This window comes from Solanum verrucosum, unplaced genomic scaffold (genome assembly GCF_900185275.1).
Source record: "Solanum verrucosum unplaced genomic scaffold, falcon-dt-bn FXZP01000039.1, whole genome shotgun sequence".
NCBI lineage: Eukaryota > Viridiplantae > Streptophyta > Magnoliopsida > Solanales > Solanaceae > Solanum > Solanum verrucosum.
In genome coordinates, this window is record NW_026020242.1 from 900,307 (window position 1) to 921,084 (window position 20,778).

Below are 20,778 nucleotides of genomic sequence, written 5' to 3' on the forward strand. Positions count from 1 at the left end.
AACCTGGCTCTGATACCAAGTTTGTCACGACCCAGGAATACCCTCTAGATACGACACGACATACTTGACCCCAAAGGGTCTCGTACAAGCCTCTTAGCATTCATAAACATTCGATATATAGAAATAGTGTGGAATTTAAAATTTTTTCTTTAAATCCATACAATCAAAACTCTATTTAAAACTGCAGAAGTCTATTGTCTCACATGGCCATCTAAACAATGTCTTGAAACAAAAGTAGGGTCACGACCCTTTTAGAATAGAAAGTCTAGAAATGTCTATTACATGAAAGACAAAAACATCAATAAAGCATGTGTCCTCGAATGTATGAGGACATACCAATCGCCTTGAAGGAAGTGAATCCAAACACTTGAACTAGAGAGAAGCAACTCACTTGCTGGAACCTACACTTGTAGTAAAATAAGAAAAATATGGGTTAGCAAACAAAGATGTGTACTAAGTATGATGACCATGCAAAAACATGCTTTAAAAGTGACATTTTGGTTGGAAACCATGCATTATGCCACTTTTTAGAAATATCATGTACATTAGAATAAGAGACATAAAATACAAGTATAATCATCATACAAGTCATAACATCACATTAAGCTTTCACCTTAAGTAAAACCCAAGCCATACTTTGTGCAATGTATGAATAGCGTCTCATACCACCATCCATGCTAAGTACCACATTAAGCACACCAAAAGTGAACTTACCATTCATATTTTTCACCTTTATACAATATTCAAACATAAGGAGCATAAACATTTCATAAGTCATGACAAGGGAAAATAACTTATAATACAAGTCAAGTATAGCATGCATCATCACATTAGACATTTAAGTCAACATTTATCATTAACTTCATTAAAACACTTTCATTCATTAGTCATTAAGACATTAGAGAACTCACTATGACCCTCTCAAATCCTACTCGTGCAATGTATGGATGGCATCCCATACTACCACCTACACTTCATAGAACTCCTCAAGAAACCATAGTGTACATCTCACATGATGGGAATAAGCATTAACCGACATAGACCATGAGAGCAAACCATGGAATCCGGTGTCATAAAGCCCCATACCGAAAAGAGGAGTCCTACTTGCCTAAGGTAGAACTAGGTACATTTAGCTTGGGTGGATCCACTATCTAGGCCTATGTGGGCACGTAGTTATGAGATAAGGAAGATGATCATTGAAACCCGACCTAAACATCGGGAAAGTCTCCATCTAACAAAATCCACTTGGTGCTTAGCCTCCATTCCTATAGAGTATTTCAATACTATAACATTATTACACATGAGAGGGTGCCATTGGCCTACTTACCCAAGGTACATTGATTAACACATGAAAGGTACCATAATCCTACCGATTCAAGGTACATTAGGAAAGCTCATTGAATCCTCATGAAAGAGCGCCTTAACCCTACCGATTCAAGGTTCATCATTAACATTCATGGAAGGGCGCCATAAGCCTACTGATCCCAAAGTTCATGAACATCATTAATGGAAGGTAGGGTGCCATAAGCCTACCGATCCCAAGGTTTATTATTAACATGTGTGGAAGGGTGCCATAAGACTACCGATCCAAGATTCAACAATCAACAATGCATTCATTTATACAAGCAAATGATGTGTAAGCCTACCAATTCAAGATATACAATACATTGAAGAACACTTCACATTCCATCATCACATTCATGAGTATAAAATTGAGATATAGACTTTCAATAATAACACAATTACATTCAATACATGATCACATTAACTTCATTAGATTCATATTCATATAGATGACATCATGATAATACTTCAATTCCTCATACTATGCCCTTCAAGGCCATGAATCTCAAATCACCAACACACCAACAATTTACTAAAATTAAGGCATGGATAATGATACAATTCAATATACTAAAGAAATTTAGACATATTCTATTGACATGCTTTCAAAATTAACAAACTCACTTCATAAAGGCACAATTTAGAAATCCAGAGAATTCATGGGTTCTTAGATTATTTTAATCATAAATCATCAATTAAACATTAATTCAATCATAATTTGTCATTAAACAAGCTTTGTAAACATTTGAAGAAGGAACCCATGATTTAGAGTAAAACCCTAGGTTTTTAAGAAACTTGAAAACTTTGAAATCTACTTTTGAATGGACTCTAGGTGTGAAAGCTACCCCTAGAGGAAGGATCACCATACCTTTCTTGTGAATCCCCAAGAAATTTGAGGAAGAACACCTGAATCCACAAACCCTAGCTCCCACTTCTTCTTCTTCTTCTTCTTTGGGAACTTTTAGAGAGAGAATTATTGAGAGGAAGAACTCTTTTGATTTGATTTGGGTTTTCTTAAAAAGTGACTTAATTGAAGGATTTCAAGTCAAAACGGTTATATACATACTAGGAAAGGAACAAAATAATGTGGACTCAACTTTGGGAAAGAACTAAGGACCCTTAAAGTTTTAACTTAAAATTTGCTAGCCACCACGACTTGGCTAACCCTTTGCACTCCTTGGCTCACCAAGGGCACTAGGTGACTCGCCTAATGGGCCCTTGGCATTCTTAAATTTCTAGTAGGCTCCCTAAATGGGAAGGTCACTAGGCAATGGGGGTGGTCTGTTGGGCGAATCGCCAACCCAACCGGGGAACCACGACATAGCTCGCCCTTTTTTCCAGAACCTAGGCCAAGGGGACAGCCCACTAGGCGACCTCAAGTGCACTTTGGCGCATCGCCATGTCACTTGGGCGATCATGTTGCCTAATCTCCAACTAGGTCCATCAAAGAACAAGTTCTCTTTCACTCTCCCTTGCTAGCTTAGGCCTTTTCCCACTTCCTAGGCTTCTACCTTACTCCATTTAGTTCTAAAATAGCCTAGGTATCAACTTAAGGTTACACTAACCCTTACGTTAAGGCTCTGGTTCAACCTACTCATTTTTTGGGTCGTTACAACACACTTTTGCATGAATATGATATGATGTGAAAGGTTTGTCACATGTAGAGATTCTAAGGTTGGAAGGCTAGTCTCACCTATTGAATCTAAGAGCTATAGTATGATTATGTTGGATTGAGTGTCAAGACATTCTTCCATAACTATGAACTTAAGTCAAGTCTTAATATGAACTCCGTGGGAGTTAATGCTTAGCACCGAGTGGATATTGCCAATGAGATGAAAACTCTTCTGTTAGTAAAGGGCGAGTTTCTATAAGAGGTCTCATGGATGGAAGCTCCTCCATTAGTTGAGGGCGGGTTTCTAGAAGAAATCTCCTTATCCCATAACTATGTGCCCTCATAGGTCTTTAGCTAGTGGATCAATCTAAGCTAAGAGTATAGTTCTACCTTAGCCAAGTAGAATAACCCCCTTTCGATGTGGGGTAGATACCGGATTCCATGATAAGCTCACATGGTCTATGTCAGTTAAGGCTTATTTACCCACTATGATAGTATGAACAAGAATATGAACTATGAACTATGGCTACTCAAGAAGCTTTACTTAGTGTGGGTAGGATTATGAGATCTTACTCATGCATTGCACAAGTAGACTTTGAGGGTGCTTATGTTAAGTTTCCATTATGCTATGATGGTCTATATGTTGAATATTCTTATGAATTATACTTTTACACTAACCTTTATGGTGATTCTTAAACTTGGTAAAGTGCACGCTGTTCAACTATAATGTCCTTTTTAGTATGTCTTTATGATTTTATGCATGACTATCATACTTAGTGCATCTTTGTACTAAACCATATTTTCTACATTCTTACATAAGTCTAGGGTCCGGCTCTTGAGGTGATCTTCGTTTAGTCAAATCTTGGATTCGACTATTCTCTTTTCTTTTGGTGAGTCCTCATGGTTCGAGGATAAATAATGCTTTTCTGGTTCCTTTTCTTGTATTTTTATTTTTGGACTATGTTGTATGGGTTGTGTCCTTTTTCATTTGATTCAAGGATTCTAATAGATGGCTAATTGAGACAAGTCTAGACTTCCGCTTTGCTTTTATGAAAAACTTCTTAAGACTTGAAAATGTGTTTTACTCATATTGTTCTAATGCTTTATGTTATGATATGCTAAGTGGCTTACATGGGCCCTTTCGGGGTTCTATGTGCCTTATTATGTCTAGGGGGTACCCTTGGGTCGTGACAAAGTGCTTCTCAATAATACTAAGCAAGTATGGATAGGCAAGGTAATCTTCAATGACACTAATCTTCTTTCGATCTCATAGTAAAATATCATAGAATCTCCTTTCACTCTCATCTATGTGAATAACAAATCAGCCCAATACCTTACGACAATCTATTTTTTCGAGTAGATTTTGCAACTAGAATTCAACCATAATTTCTTTTTTCGAGCAAACCATAGAAATGAAACGTAAATTGCAACCATTAAGTTATTTACCCAGTTCAATAGATCTCTTCCAAGCATAAATTGAAGATCTATAATAGGACTAAGTTTTCAAACCTTAACCCATTAAGTTAACCTAATGCTAAATAAACTAAACCCATATACGAACAAAAATAAAATAGAGCATAGCAGAAGACCCAGTACATTAAATCAACATCCAACTCCATAGTCGCACCGCTAGAGTGTGTTGACATTAAGCAATAATTTTCAAAATCCACTTCAATTTTAACCTTCAATAGTCATTTACAAGGGTGTGTTTATAAAACCCCTCAAACCAAGAATGTTTCTCAAAAGGCAAAAAGACTAATTCAAGCAAAGTCTCTCCAACCTGATTCTCCTGCAAAAATATGATACATTTTCTCTCTCTTTTAGACTGTTTAAGTTTCCCAAAAATTGGCCCAATATTCCGTACACGACTCAATTGAGCTACATTAGTCGGGGTATCTTAACTCATTCAACATATCATCATTTTCTCTTTGAACCTAAATTGGTGAGCTTGATTGAGAAAACCTTTCACAATTAGCAGATTACCGATTACCACATTGTCGCCTTTTTGATGTATCATTTTTGCTCAGAATTTTGTCACCTTTTGTGATGGACTTCGAGTTTACTCATTTAGCTTCGGTGAATCACTATTTATTCTTTAATATGTTGACCTACCTTGAATATTTTAAATTGTGCACACTGCCCATTAGGGTTAGGTCAGGCAATTGGGCGATCCGCCCTTTCGGTTAGGCGACTCTCATTTGGGATTTTGTACACCTTTCAATGCTTTTAGTCTTTTTTCATGTATTCATCCTAGGTTTGTTCGTTATCCTTCATACCTGTAAAACACCAACATACAATTAGAATAAGACATAAATAGGCATTCAGGATACTAATTGTTAAAAATGAAACACCTCAAATGGGTAAAAATCCACCACTCATTAGTAGGTTCCATCATGACCTGAGAAATCGGGTCGTGAAAGTTTAGTACTAAGGCAAAGTTGACTGGCATTGTCGTTATGAGGGTAAATGCGTAGTAGAGTCCTGCAGATCGGTGTTGAGAAGTCTATGCATTAACTTTTGTTGGCTATAGGGTATTCTTAGGAAATTCTGTCTTTGACTTTTATCATGTGGTTTGCTTTGATTAGCCTCTAAATTTGCTTATTTGGTATCTACTCTCTCTTAAATTGATAGCACAAGGCATTCAATTGGCGTAGATGGAGCATTAGCTAATTCCATTAGAGTTTCAGCATATGATCGAGCTAGAGGGCCTCAGTAGGGCATGAAGCTTGAGTGTGGATGTATTCTTTAGCATTCAGAGGATTTTAGGGTAGTCCAGGTTTTGACAGGTTCTTTGCCTACCTTTTTTCCATGATATTTAGTGATATGAGGTTTGATCTCCTTCGAGGGTACACCTTAGAGAGGAATGGTTCTTGGTACCGCAAGTGCTCCTCAAAGTGGAGTTAGGTTGACTAGCCCAGAAAGGTTTTTCATCCGTTGTTGACTATGTGTTGGGATTTCTAGAGTTGTTTGGGCATAGCCTAATATTATTCCCTTTAGATCAGGAGTTAAGTGAGGAGTTCATTGGAGGGTTGTCTTTGCACCTCTAGTTGGTGGCACATCATATGATATTAGTGGGTCTTCGTTTCCTTAAGTTGTGTGTCATATGGGATTGTGGCACATGCATGCATTGAGACCTATAGATATAGTGGTAAGAGGCCTTGTAATAAGTATGCGATGCAAGTATTCCACTTAAAGGTAAGTATCCATGTAGCGAGACACATCATTCTTCTCGACCTATCTAGCCTATAAAGGTAGAATCTAAGGTTCTAGCGGTTCAGAGGTTGTTCATGGTGCTGACGTTAGGCAGAGTTCAGGATAAATTTCTCATGGTTGCCATTCTGGACATTCAAGTGTTGGGCCTTGATGAGTTTAGGATTTCAACTCATTTAGGGCTTGTTATTCATAGTATTAATTTCCTCCATGCCTATTTTGTGCTATAAGCTGATGTTTTAATGCTAATATACATATATAAAGGCAAAAGAGCATGGCAAGGACATTATCGGGCAAAACGAAGCAAAAAAGATGAAAAGGCTAAAGATAGTAAAAGCTGAGAATCGCCAAATCCACTCGGTGAATCACCAAGTGGAACTTTAGCTCGCGTAATGTTCTTCCATCCCTGGAGAGAAGCCAACTTGGCGATGGATTTGGACCTTCGTCGAACCTTCGAATAGATCGACGACACAAACTTTGATCGCCTAAAGTTACAGGGTTTGAATGAAAAAGAGTCAAGGAAAACCGGCAATGGAAAGGAGCAATTGGCACATCCCCGACTTGGTCGGTGATAATCGACTAACTCCGCCGAGTGACCCTGAATGCCAAAATTTGAAAACGTATAAATTGTTTTTCAAAAAAATAGAAAAGGAAATCTTGTCATATCCTGAGCAATTCTAACATTGTTGAACTTGGAGATTTCGTGTTGGGCATTACTTTTCTTAGGTTTTAGGAGTTTTCTAGTAGATTTTGAATTGAGTTTTTGGAATTGCATGCATTATATTTTTTGTTTATTTCACAAATTTTTATGGTACAATCTTAATTTATACAATTGCACATTTCTCATTCTTGTTAATGAAAAACTATTATACTCGACTTTTATCCTAAACTTTTTTTGATGGGAGTCGTACCATCTGGATCACTTGATTTTCTTTCTTTTGATATTACATGTGTAAGGGTAGTACTCCTTTTCTACTTGAGATAATAGAGATATCTAGGATGCGCTCAGTTTTTACTTAACTAGTCGGCATGTTGATGCCCTTTCTTGCATGGTTTTTGGCTACTTTTAGATTCTCTTTGGATTTGACAATCCCCCGGGTCATTTTTACTAGCAGGGAGGCTTACTTCTATGGGAGTGGACTGTTTGGTTAGGCAGCCTTAATATATTTAGTTCCTCTTCGAATTCGACATGTCCCTAATTCACTCTTACTAGGTAGGTTGGGAGTGTACTCATAGGCTGGGCAGCCTGGAACAATTTGTCACCCTTGCTAGCTATGCGAGGAGTTGACTATGATTGTGGTCACTTGGGCTGGGTGCCCAACTTTCACTTCTTGGGTTTAGATTCGTGGCACTTCTCTAATTATACTATTGCAACCTCTCTATTCGTAGGCATTGCCTATAACCAATGTACTTGTTTGATGATTGAACACTCTTATTTATGGGGGCTGGTTGGATTATGCTTTTCGTATGTACCGATCGGGTTTATAGGGGTCCTGTTAGGTTATTGTTTAAGTATATTATGTTTTATATTCTTTTCTTGTTAGCTGATAGGCTTTGACTTTAGAAGTTTCGTTCTGGGTCCTCATGACTGTTGGTAGTTAAATTGGTATCTTAGTTGCTTGAGAGTAGGTGTTGGCTCACGTTCAAAGTGCGTTCTTGACTCGTCTTCTCACTTATTCTATCTTGTCTCTGCTTTCAATGTATTTCTACTTTAGCATCCCCTTTTTAGTTATTTGTGCTATACTCTCCTTATTATTTTTTATTTATGCTTGCATTTCTCTTTTGAGCTCAGTCGACCATTGCCTTTCGAGTACCGCTTTTGGTACTCCTACTACACCTTTGCCCTTGTATATAACACTTTGAGTTATTGCTATTGATTTGGATTCATATGGAGCATCTTGGAGTTTCAGAGATTAGTGCGAGCTCCTTTTTGCTATGCTTAGTCTTTAAATATATTAAGAGATACCATGTACTTATGTAATTTTTTTTTTGCAAAGTTCTTGTACTCTTGTTTTGGATTAAATGCTCAACTACTGACTCGTGCCAGGTCTTGTGGTTTTCCCTGTATTATTTTCGGTAGATTCTCATTTCTTTGCTTCACTTTAAGATATTTGCTTCTTGTGGTTGACTTCTGTTTGGTAGTCTGTTTCTTATGGCTCTGGGCTAAGGATTAGGTTTACCTACTGGTGGGGTGTAGTAGGTGACAACATGACCTGAAAAATCAGGCCGCGATACTTCACCTGTAGGCAACACATGAAGCGGGACACATAGTCTTCAACATCTCTCCTATTGCCGCTCGACCAATAGTTCTGCCTCAAGTCATGATACATATTCACAATGCCCATATGTATAGAATACCAGGAATCATGGGCTTCACAAAGGATTAATTGAATTGAGTCCCTAACTCTTGGAATACAAAATACGACAAACAAATCTCAAAACATGATTTGAATCTAAGGTAGACTAACCGACTTCACCATCTAACACTGTATCTTGAAGATCTACCAAGGTCTGATCCTCAAACTAGTGACCATGAATCCCTCAAGCAAGGAATATTGGACTCCCACATAGGCTAAGACACGCCTAAAATGTTAAATATCCAACAAAATCATCCTATTGGATCTGGATCCCATTAACTGATGTGGGTCTAGACAAATTATGAATAGCCTCTATCCTCTTCGAATCTACCATGAAGCTATCCTTTGACACCGTATTCCCTAAGAATGCTACAGACTCAATCTAAAACTCGCACTTTAAGAACTTGGCATAGTGCCACTTATCTCTCTAAGTCTAGAGCAGAATCCTCAAACGTTGCTCATGCTCTCTCATACTCCATGAGTATACTAGAATATCATCAATGAACACTATGCTAAGAGAATCTAGGTAAGGAATGACAAGTCACATTATCAAGTCCATAAATGCGACAGAGGAATTAGTCATCCAGAAAGACATCACAAGGAACTTATAGTGTCTTTAACGAGTACTAAATGCGGTCTTAGGGATGTTCGTTCCCCTAATCCTCAACCTATGGTAATTGCAACTCAAATCATTCTTTGAAAAGATTGTGTGTCTTTTAAGCTGGTCAAATAGACCATCAATATGATGCATGAGGTAATGGTTCTTCAGTGTAACCTTATTTTGTTGCTTGTAGTCAATACACGTCTACATCATACCATCCCTCTTCATCACTAACAAAATGGGGGAACCCCAAGACGATTGATAATGCTCAACTACACCTCATCCAATACTAGGTATATGCGATCACAATCTAGAATAAACCAAAGAAAGATTTGGGGTCGATCCCACAGAGAGTGATACAAGTTAGAATTCAGTTACGAAGTGAAAAGTATGTTCTAATCGATTGTAGGAATAGAAATTATCGAAATCATCTAGGTAAATCAAAGGGGTTGACAACAAGTGTCAAATGGGGGGTAAGATTTTTCAATTAACAACTATGAAAAAAATAGGGGAGAAATCAAGTAGATAAGTGTCTACGCCCCGGATGCGACACTACGTATTCGACCCCGAATGGGTCTCATATAAGCCTCATAACATTTCATTGCATTCGATATGAAAATAGTGTGGAATTAAAACTCATTTAAATCCAAAATATCATATTTCATTTAAAATAGGAACTTGAAATACAATGGAAGTCTAAATCTCACATGGCCAACTTAGACACAATCTTAAAGCATACTACAGACACAACCCTTTACAATCAAAACAACTACTAAAATGTCTATTACATTAACAAAAGAAACTTAAAAGTCTTGTCCTCGCATCCATGAGGACATACCAAGTCTTGGAGGAAAGCAATCTAACACTTCAACTAGCTAGAAGGAAGTCACTTGCCAAAAGCTACACTTGTAGTAAAACATGAACAATTATGGGTTAGTACACAGAAATGTACCAAGTATGATGACCATGCAAAACATGCTTTAAAAGGGGACATTTTGGTTGGAAACCATGCATTATGCCACTTTTTGAAATATCATGTACAATAACATAAAAAACATCATATATAAGCATTAACATCGTAGAAGTCATAACTTCATAAACAATATCACATGGAAACCATTACCTTTACCTTGGACCTTCACCTCAAGCAACGCATATGCTATGCCTTGTGCAATGTATGGATATCGTCCCTTACAACCATCCACACTAGGGCACCACATTTAGGTCACCTAAGGTGAACTCATCATTCCTTTCTTTTCACCTTTGCACAATATCCATTCATAAGAGACATATCATTTCATAAGGCCTGACAAGGGAAAATAACTCATAATATAACCCAAGTATAACATGTATATCACATTAAGTATTTAAGAGCCAACATTCTTTAATAACCTCATTTAGAATACATTCATGTCATAGTCATTAAGATTTAGAGATACTCACTATGACTCTCTCCAAGCCTACTCATGCAACACATAGGTAGCATCCCATACTACTACCTATACTTTGTAGAACCTATCAAGAAACCATAATGACATCTCACATGATGGGAATAAACATTTAACCAACATAGACCATGAGAGCTAATCCGGTGTGATAAATCCCCACACCGTAAATAGGTGGTCTACTTGCCTAAGGAAGACTGGTTCATATAACTTAGGTGGATCAACTAGCTAGACCTATGCAGGCACATAGTTTATGGGATAAGGTAGACGATTATTGAAACTCATGCCTTGACTTTGGGGGAGTTTCCATCTAACCAAATCCACTATGTGTTTATCCTACATTCCCATAGAATAGTTCATTACCTTGACATTATCATATATGAGGGGTGCCATCGGCCGATCGACTCTAATTCATTAATTAACACCTGAAAGGGTGCCTTAAGCCTACCGATTCAAGGTTCATTTAGGAAAGTTCATTAAATCCTCTTGAAAGGGTGCCATAGGCCTACCGGTTCAAGTCTCATCATAAAACTTCATGGAAACGTGCCATAAACCTACTGATTCCAAGGTTCATTATAAGCATGTGTGGAAGGGTGCCACTAGCCTATCGATCCAAGGATTCAACAATCAACAATATAATCATTTATACAAGAAAAAGATGCATAAGCCCTACCAATTCAAGGTATACTTTATATTGAAGAATCCTTCATATTCTATCATCAACATTCATGAGTGTCAAATTGAGAAATAGTCTTTCAATAATAAGACATTTACATTCATAACTTGATTACATTATATTCATTGAATTCTCATTCATACAATGTCATGATAACACTTCAATTTCTCATACTATGCCTTCAAGGCCATGGTCACAATGTACATAATAAGTAGACACCTCCACCTTTCAAGTGGATCAACATCAAGTTAACAATTCTAAATCGACAAGTAGCTTCTCATATCTTGCCTTTAAGGCCATAAACCTCACATACCAATACACCAACAATACACCATAAAATAAGCATGGTTAATGACATACTTCAACAATCTAAAGCCATTTAAACAAGTTCTAATCATATACATTCATTATCAAGCAACCCACTTCATAAAGCATAAACTAGGAATAGATAAAAATCATGGGTTCATGGAGTATTTTCATCTTAAACCATCAATAAAACAACAATATAACAATAATATGCCATCAGAAACCTTTTAAAACCATTTGGTGAAAGAACCCATGAGATTGAGTAAAACCCTAGGTTTTCATGAACTTGGAATCTTTAAAAGTTTACTTTGAAATTGGCTCTAGGGTGAAAGCTAACCCTAGATGAAGAATCACCATACCTTTGCTAAGATTTCCCTAGAAATTTGATGAAGAAAGCTTTGAATCCAAAACCCTAGCTCACACTTCTTCTTCTTCCTTGATTTAGAGAGAAATATAGAGAGAGAGAACTTTGGGATTTGATTTGGGGAAATTTGAGTGAATGACTAGTTTAAAAGGCCTAAAACCTTATATATTTATCATATAAGTCATTTAAAATCAACCCCACATAATATCACATTAAAACGAAATTACCAAAAACCCTTAATTTGAGGTAGCCCATCAGGGACCACGCCCAACTAAACGGGTCGTGAGGGGAACCACGGTTCGTGGTAGTGCCCATGGTCCTTGAGGAAGTGTGCCTCCCATCCTTGCCAAGCCCTCCAAGGCCAAGGAAAGTCCATGGAAGCTCCCACGATCCGTGGTTCACACCTCGAGTCGTGGTGAAGCACCTAGGCAAGCTCGTGGTCATGGGGCAGCACCTAGGCAAAGTTGCCTTGCCTTACTTGAGACTAAGTGAACTCCAAGTTCACTTTCATGGACCGTCTAGGGCACCACGACTCGTGGTGGTTCCCGTGAACTTTGGGACAGTAGCTCCCTCAACCTGCAACATCTCCCACTAAGCTAAGGCAACACCATTAGCCTTCACACGACCCGTGGTCATGACCACAGGTCGTGAAGTGGCTATTGAAGGGGTGCCTTGGCTTGGCACCAAACTTGAGCGTGCTGCCTTTCCACCACGAGTGGCACCACGACTCGTGGTGGCCACCACGGGTCGCAATGACCCTCGTGATCTAGGGAGGCAGTAGATAGCACTAGTTTTAGGTAGCCTAGGTTCCCAAACTATGGCCTACACCCAAAACCCTTAGCCCTTGCCCTTAACTCATGACATTAACCCCACATTAAGGCTCTAGTTTAACCTATACTTTTTCAAGTCGTTACAATAAGGGATACGTTGGGATGTGATCAATTAATTGCCAATTTAGCTATATGGGTGATTAAGAATTACCAAAGTTCGCTGAATCTTAGTGGGTAGGTTAGACTTTAAGTGTAATAGTTATCTCTCGATCAACTACCACGAATCAAGTGAGTTCTCTCGAACTTCAACAAGCATCATACTATGAATAGCCCAAAACCTCAATTTACCTACTCTCTCTCGAGCTAGATAGATAGAATCGGATTAAGATTCACTCTCTCAAGCTGAACCCAGAACAACCCAATCACTACATTCATCAATTGGTAATCTTTGTTCTAATTCTCAAGCAAGCATAGAACACTAAACCAGAACTGTATTTGCAACTACAATTCTTAAGTTAAAACTTAATTACCAATCGAACCCACTTCAAAACAACAATTAAATTAGTAATTACTAACACACATAAGCTAATTAAGACAATTAATCACATAATCACACCCCCAAGAATCGGGGTTTTAGCCACACATCATAAAAAGTAAGAAATCAATAACAATTACCTTCTCCATAGTTGGGTATTAATATCCAAGTCTTTACAATGCTCTAATTCCAAAACTCCACCAAAAATGTACTAGAAAACTCCTAAAACTAAGGAAAGTAATTTTCAAGATGAAAGTTCCAAGTTCCACAATGGTGAAATTACTCAGGAAAATGGATGATTTTTTCTGCTTTTTGAAGTTCAATTTATATGTTCTCAAATTTTGGCCTTAAGGGTCACTCGGTGAAGTTAGTCAAGCATCGCAGACCAAGTCGGCGATGCGCCAATGGCTCCATTCCATCGCCGGTTTTTCTTGACTCTTCATCCTTAAGACCCTGTAGCTTTAGGCGATCCAAGTTTGTGTCGCTGATCCATTCGGCGGTTCGCCGAAGGTCCAAATCCAACTCCAAGTTGCCTTCTCCCTAGGGCTGGCAGTCTGGAACTTTAGGAAAGTTGAAGTGCCACTTGGCGAGTCAGGGAGTGACTATAGAGATTCTCAACTTTTACTATGTCACACCCCAGATCCTAGTAGGCTAGACTAGGGCCAAGTGTGAGGGGGTAGCTAACCATGAAAGAGGGCAAGGGCCTAAACTACCTTGGAAGGGTGAAAGAAAACATATTATTTCTTTTCCTTAGACCACTTGGCGAGGGGCAGTACCATCGCCAAAGTCACCTGGCGATTAGCCAAGTGAGCCTACATCGCCTAGTGGGCAGCCCCCTAGGCCTAGCTATTGGAATATTGGGTGAGCTAGGTCGGGGCTCACCAACCATGTTGGCGCATTGCCCAAAGTCCCTCCCCATTGCCTAGTAAGGTGCCTCCAAGTTGAGCATGCTGGAAAAATTCGGCGAGCCAAGGGACCACTTGACGAGTTGACTAGTGCCCTTAGTGAGCCAAAATGGGCAGGTGGGCAAAGATTTAGTGGGAGTCTTAAGGGTCTTTTGTTATTTTCCCTAAATTGAAACTACATTGTTTTAATCTTTCCCTAGTAAAGTATATAATCTTTTTAGACTTAAAATTCCCCAAATTAATTCATTCTCACAAGAATCCAAACGAAAACCTCTGAAGTTCGTCTTCTACACAAAATTTCTCTCTCTAGAACTCAAGGACGAAGAATAGTAAAATTGGAGCTAGGGTTGAAGAAACAAGGTTGTTTCACTCAATTTTTTTGAAGAATCACAACTAAGGTATGGTAGTCCTTCATCCATGGATAATATTCATCCATGGAGTCCCTCTAAACTCAATTTCAAAACTAGTGATTTCCCCAAAAGTTTGGGTTTGACTTCAATTATATGGGTTCTTTCCAAAAATGTTTCTAATGATTGATTTATGATGGATTATGATTGAATTGATGATTTATTTTTGATTCATCATGAAACCCCCATATTCTTCAATTATGTAGTTGCAATGTGGGTTTTTTTGATTATAGAAGAATGTTATGAGGATTATGCTTGTAGTAATTGTGCTAATTGAATCATGTTATTATCCATGTCTAAGGTATTGATTATAGATGTGCTGATGGAATGTGATCTATGGTCCTTGAAGGGTAAAATATGAGAATTATACATGATTATGAGATTTGTGTATATGTTTTATGAACACATTGAGAGTAATGTAATTATGACTATGATGTAATTGATGTGTTGATTGAAAGGCTATTCTCAATTATACACTTATGAATGAATATGTCATTTTGTGAAATGTTTTCTCACAATATGGAGATTCTTAGATTGAAAGGCTATTCTCACCTATTGAATCGAAGAGCTATCTTATGAATGATGTTGGATTGAGTGTTGATACATTCTTTCATAATGATGAACTCAAGTAATGAAATGATAAGTATTCCATGGGGAATAATGTTAAGCACCAAGTGGATATTGATATGAGATGGAAGCTCTCACGTGAGTTGAGGCAGGGTTTCTATAAGCAATCTCTTGAGATGGATGCCCTCATGTGAGTTGAGGCGGGTTATCTAGTAGCAGTCTCCTTATCCCACAAACTATTTGCCCTCATAGGTCTTTAGCTAGTGGATCCACCTAAGCTAAATTAATGGTTCTACCTTAGGCAAGTAGGACAACCCTTTTCGGTGTGAGTAACACCGAATTCCATGATTTTCTCACATGATCTATGTCCGTTAAAGCTTACCCCAACAATGAACACTAGAACATTTTAGGCTTTCAGCCACACTTTTAAAGTGTGGCCTAAACTATCAAAAAGTGTGGCCTTTAATAAAAGGCAACACTTTTTGGGGGATGGCCTAAAGAGGCGTAACCTTTGACCTTAGGCTGCACTTTTCAAGTGTTACCGTAGCAGCTACGCTTAAAAAGTTTGGACCGTGAGGTACAAAGGCCACACTTTGTAGCATCTCATTGACAACAGTTTTATTTGATAAAACTACACTTTCTAGCGTTGCCTTTACTTTGTTATTGGCCACAGTTTAGAAGTGTAGCTTTTTTATAACTCTTCAACAACAACACTTATAAAGTGTAGCCTTTTCAAATGTACATACTACATTTTATAATCAATAAGCCACACAATTGTCATCCCTTTAGCAACACTTTTAAAGTGTGGCAACGTTGTCTAGAATTTTTATAGCCACAATTTCTAATTGAAAAATAATAATTTTGGTTTGGATAGATTCACTAATAACATAATTGTATAATATAAATGATCTCAAACATCAAATTAGCTAATAAATAGTTCAATATATTGATTTACAATAAACTTTGAAAAACATGTCTTGTAGTACATACTTAGAAAGGAATAGTTTAAACAACTGTACTAGAAATAAATTTCAATATGTATTCAAACATAAATAATAGTAGTTCAAAAACACTATTGTTCGCTCCAATATATTGAGTTGACCTGGGGAATTTGATGACCTGCATTTTCATACACATTCAAAAGAAAATTAAATTTTAGAAAAAAAATTCACTCGACACTAGTCATGGTTAATCATTCTATGGGAGCAATGTAAAATAGTTTTCTTGATTAGAGTATCTTCAATAATTTACAACAAGCAATGATTAGAAATTGATTCCCTCAAAGATAACATCTCGCATGTACATATTCAAACCATACTAAAGCACATTTCCTTTTTCTTTCTATGTCTATTGGGGATGGGGGGTATAACAATGGTCCAACCGATCATAACCCTTCACAATAAATAAAGAAACAATAATTAACAAAGCTTTCACTCTTAACAGATGGTGATTTTTATTAATTTTTTGCTTAGAAGCTAGTTTGGCTCAGATGTAAGTTTAAGAAACTAAAATGGTGACTTGTAGGGCTATGGGAAAAATACCCAAACCTTCAACCATAGTTTAATTAAACAAGAGCTGAGCATAAGAACTCAAAATACAAATATAATCTCCATGATCAAGTACCTTAAGCGGAATCTCAACAAAGTTGGATGCGTTCCCGGGTACAAAAGAGCAGCTTCAACCTGCAAATGAGAAGGCAGTGAGCTGTCTATTCAAAATTAGATTCACATATATCAACTAAATGCCAAAAGCATTTTCAACTTAAGCAAGGAGAATTGAACCATTATTTTGATTTCAACGTATATAACCAAATTGCTTCCAGAAACAAATTGACTTGTACGGGAAGGTTAGAATTGGACTTACTTTATCCTCTTATAGCGTGTAACTCCCCTAAAAAACACAATCAACTTTTAAGGCACGGAAGTTCAGGTACTTTGCTACATCTTTGACTTTTTGTGATCAATTCTAGTTAAAATAAAACTACAGAAGTTATAAACTTATAACAAGAAGCCAAGAACAATGTTTAAAGATGAAGTATGCCATATGAGCTGAAAAACAAACGACTACTACCTTATCAAGGAATCTGCCTGAAGGATAAAATCTCATATAGCGATAGTAACACACCTATAATCAAAATAGAAGATGGCAATGTTATAAAATGCCATTGACACTAAATGCTATAGGATGCAAAGTGTAGAAAAGAAGCAATGGGAGGAAATTGAACACACTCAAAGAGGTAAATACTGATTAGAATCCAATGTCTTCTCACGATAACTCACAACTTATATCAACTCTCTCCAGATGAGGGCAACACCCTCTCTCAAGCACAACATGTATTCTTGCAATAGCCCACCACTTGCTCTGTTTTCCGGGTTCTCAGGCAGAGCAAGTCTATTTGCAGTGTTTAGCCGCATCATATGCTTTACAACTTTCAGTGACAACTATCTTGGTTAATGAAATTTACAAAGCAAAAGATGAATTAGCGTATTGCATAATTTGCCTTCCACTACAACCACTATGCAGCATTTACCAGCACAACTCATCTCTAAACATGCAACTCAAGAACTGTATGACAATTTTAACTATGTGGAGAATAAGAATACACATACAATATGAACTGGATTAGTGATCTTCCAATCAGCTACCATTGCACGAATATATGTGTTTTGACTGACATAAATGTCTGCGGAAAAAATTAAATTAACACTTCTTAATACCTTCAAATATTTCAACCTAGACTTGTAGATACAAATAAACCAATTCTTTTTACAGGCTACGACAAAAGCATCCTGATATGAAAAGAATTAGTTCTCCTGCTCAGATGGCATAAGTAAATCAAAGACAAATACCTTGGTATGTGGTCCACAGAGAAATTTATTTTGGAAAATACAGTCGATACATCTCTGCCAAATACACTATACCCAACTTTATATCGGTGGATAATGGGCCCGCCCCTCTACCCTTCTCCACTTAACTTCGTGAAAAACTTTATATCGTTAGCTTTTCAAAATATTGAATGCTCAATAGTAAAATTCTAATTATACTACTAGGAGCAACAAAACTTTCCACAATGGTGAAAATCAACAACTCTTAACTCTTGTTTTTTTCGCTTGTTCAACAACTCTCAACTCTTACCATTATTCTTGAATAGAAAAGCTATGTCAAAGTGAATATCAACAAATACTATTTTTCCAGATGTACTAATTAGGAATAAGACTTGAGAACTTAGAGTTTCTTCCAGAATACGGAAAAGACTCATATTAATCCAACGACTAATGACCAAATAACATAATTGATTTGAGGATACTCAAAATCTGGCATGGTATTAACGAAAATCTGAGAATTTTACAATACGTGGTCGCCTATCTATTCGTAAAGTAACAAATGGAAGTTAGAATTATTGGCATACTAGTGTCTTGAGAAAAGTGTCCATTTCATTTGTCACCAAAATCAAGAATTAGAATCCATAACATTCCAACATCGAATGAGAGGAAGTAACCAACAATCCCTATACATGTCCTCATGCTTCTCTCCTTCCCAATATAATAACTTCCCTAAATAATTTTACAATTATTAAGAATCTTCTTTTGGGTAAATAATAAGGAACTTCCTGTCATAGAAAGAGGTGTAAACTATAGTATATTTTGAAGTAATTGTGCAACTATGTTTTACCATCCTCATCAAAAACTATATCTTACCATCCGTATGAAGTCTTGGTCTTAAAAGCAACATTTTTCTCCATGAACCATCATACTTCAACTGAAGGACCTTATAGTTTTCTACCAATCCAGAAACTTCAGAAATAAGGCACATTGGTTAATGTTACTTACTAACCTCACTAGTGCCAATAGAATAACTAGAACTAGTGTCCCTGGTACTTGCCAAGCCTTTAGGCATGCATTGCGCCAAAATACAAGGTTTCGAATTATGTACCTCCACTTTCGACAAACACAAGTTGCTCTACCCAAGGTGTATGGGGTCATTTTAGACAAGATCTGCACAACATTAATCATGAAATGATAGTAATTTTTGGTTTCCTCACCTTAGCTGTTTAGATTAGAAGGGAAGGCTGCAAAAGCTAAATTTTCAATTTAGAAACAACATATTTTTTTCTCAAGCAGACATCAAGATTTTATATTTGATTGCCTTAAGTTCCCTAGATATGTAACCTCAATTTACCCCTTGGAAGGAAACAACAAGAACTTTGGAGAGAGGAGGTGGGAGTGGGTTAAAGACTAATCCGATAAATTATCAGTGTAAACTAGCAAACAATCCAGAGAAAGAATCAAAGGGAACGGTCACATTTATGCTTGGCTGAAAAGCTCGACTTGAGTACTATAATGAGATCATAAAGTCCAACATTCCCCATTTCCGAAGAAGACAGAGATGACATCCAACTTTTCTACCAAAGATGCCCCTCAGAAGAATTGAAATGGGGATAAAGGAACAAGGCAGATGTTAAAATAACAATGTTTGTCTCCGCGTAGAATCCACTAACTTTTTGTATGGGAATGAAATAGGGAATAACTAGATATCGCCTCACCAGAAATGTACATGTAACCCAAAATAGCCACAAATACCTTACTTTCTGGTTGATATTTTCATTTGATCTATAGAAAAATATTGTTCATACTTTTGATACCTACTAATTAATTTAGCAAAATCAGCTCTGTTGTAAGTTTTATCAATATGCTTCAGCTTCCTAGCGTAACAAAGCATTTCCAACACTTGCCACATATTTACATGTTTATAAGAAAATTACAGAGGAAATTAATTGAAATCCACAAAGGCATACCTCAAAAAGCAGTTCATCAGGTAGCACCTGGTGTATCAATGCAGGATCAACAAACTGCTTGCTACTAACACTTCCAAAAGGAGCGACAAGTCTAACATTAATCCCATACAATTCTAAAAGAAAAAATTCAGGTGAGTTGACATTAGTCTTTTCTACACAACTTCATCAAAACCAAATGCCAATAAAAAGAATCCAAAAAATAATGAATATTTTATGCAGCTAGCAAATTGCTAGGAGCAAGGTAATTGATGCAAGCAATGACAAAGTTCTAGGAACATACCAAGCCATGGCCTTTGAGGAAAAATGAACTGAGAATCTCTCAACTGTGCAGCAGTTTTGAGCTCCACAACAAGTTCCACTGTGTAATCTGCAAGATATGCGATACTCATCAGAAAGCTACTTCACATTATGGCTAAAAACTATGAAAGCAGAAAAAAGAACAGAAGTCATACAAATGGACAACGAGTTTAATACTATATGTAACATAATGAAACTCAAATTTAGAAAATGTGCAGATTATTTAGAACTCAAATTGCATCTAACAATTCAAAATCTCATAAAAATAAAAGATAGTCATATAAATTATGATTTTTGAATACCATCAACAGGGCAAACTGATGAATAGGAGAAGTTTGGCATTTATGAGCATAGTGATTGAATCTATCTTCATCGTTATAACACATATCCACACCCGTAAATCCCCCAAGTATCCACACCTATAAATCCCATAATTCCTCAAAACAATGTCGAAATTCGTCAAACTATTTCTCCAATTTCTTGAATATAGGCGAACCAAGTATCAACTACGGTAAAATCCCTTCTTCCTCCAAACAATGTTGAAATTCTGCGACCTATTTCTGCAGTTTCTTGGATGAAGGTGAAGA

The 20,778-nt window shown here is 37.1% G+C and overlaps 1 pseudogene; it reads right to left on the reverse strand.

Annotated features, from left to right (window-relative positions):
* Positions 1–6,452: 6,452 nt before the first annotated feature.
* On the reverse strand, positions 6,453–20,533 carry LOC125832891 (F-box protein 7-like; annotated as a pseudogene).
* Between the last annotated feature and the right edge of the window lie 245 nt (positions 20,534–20,778).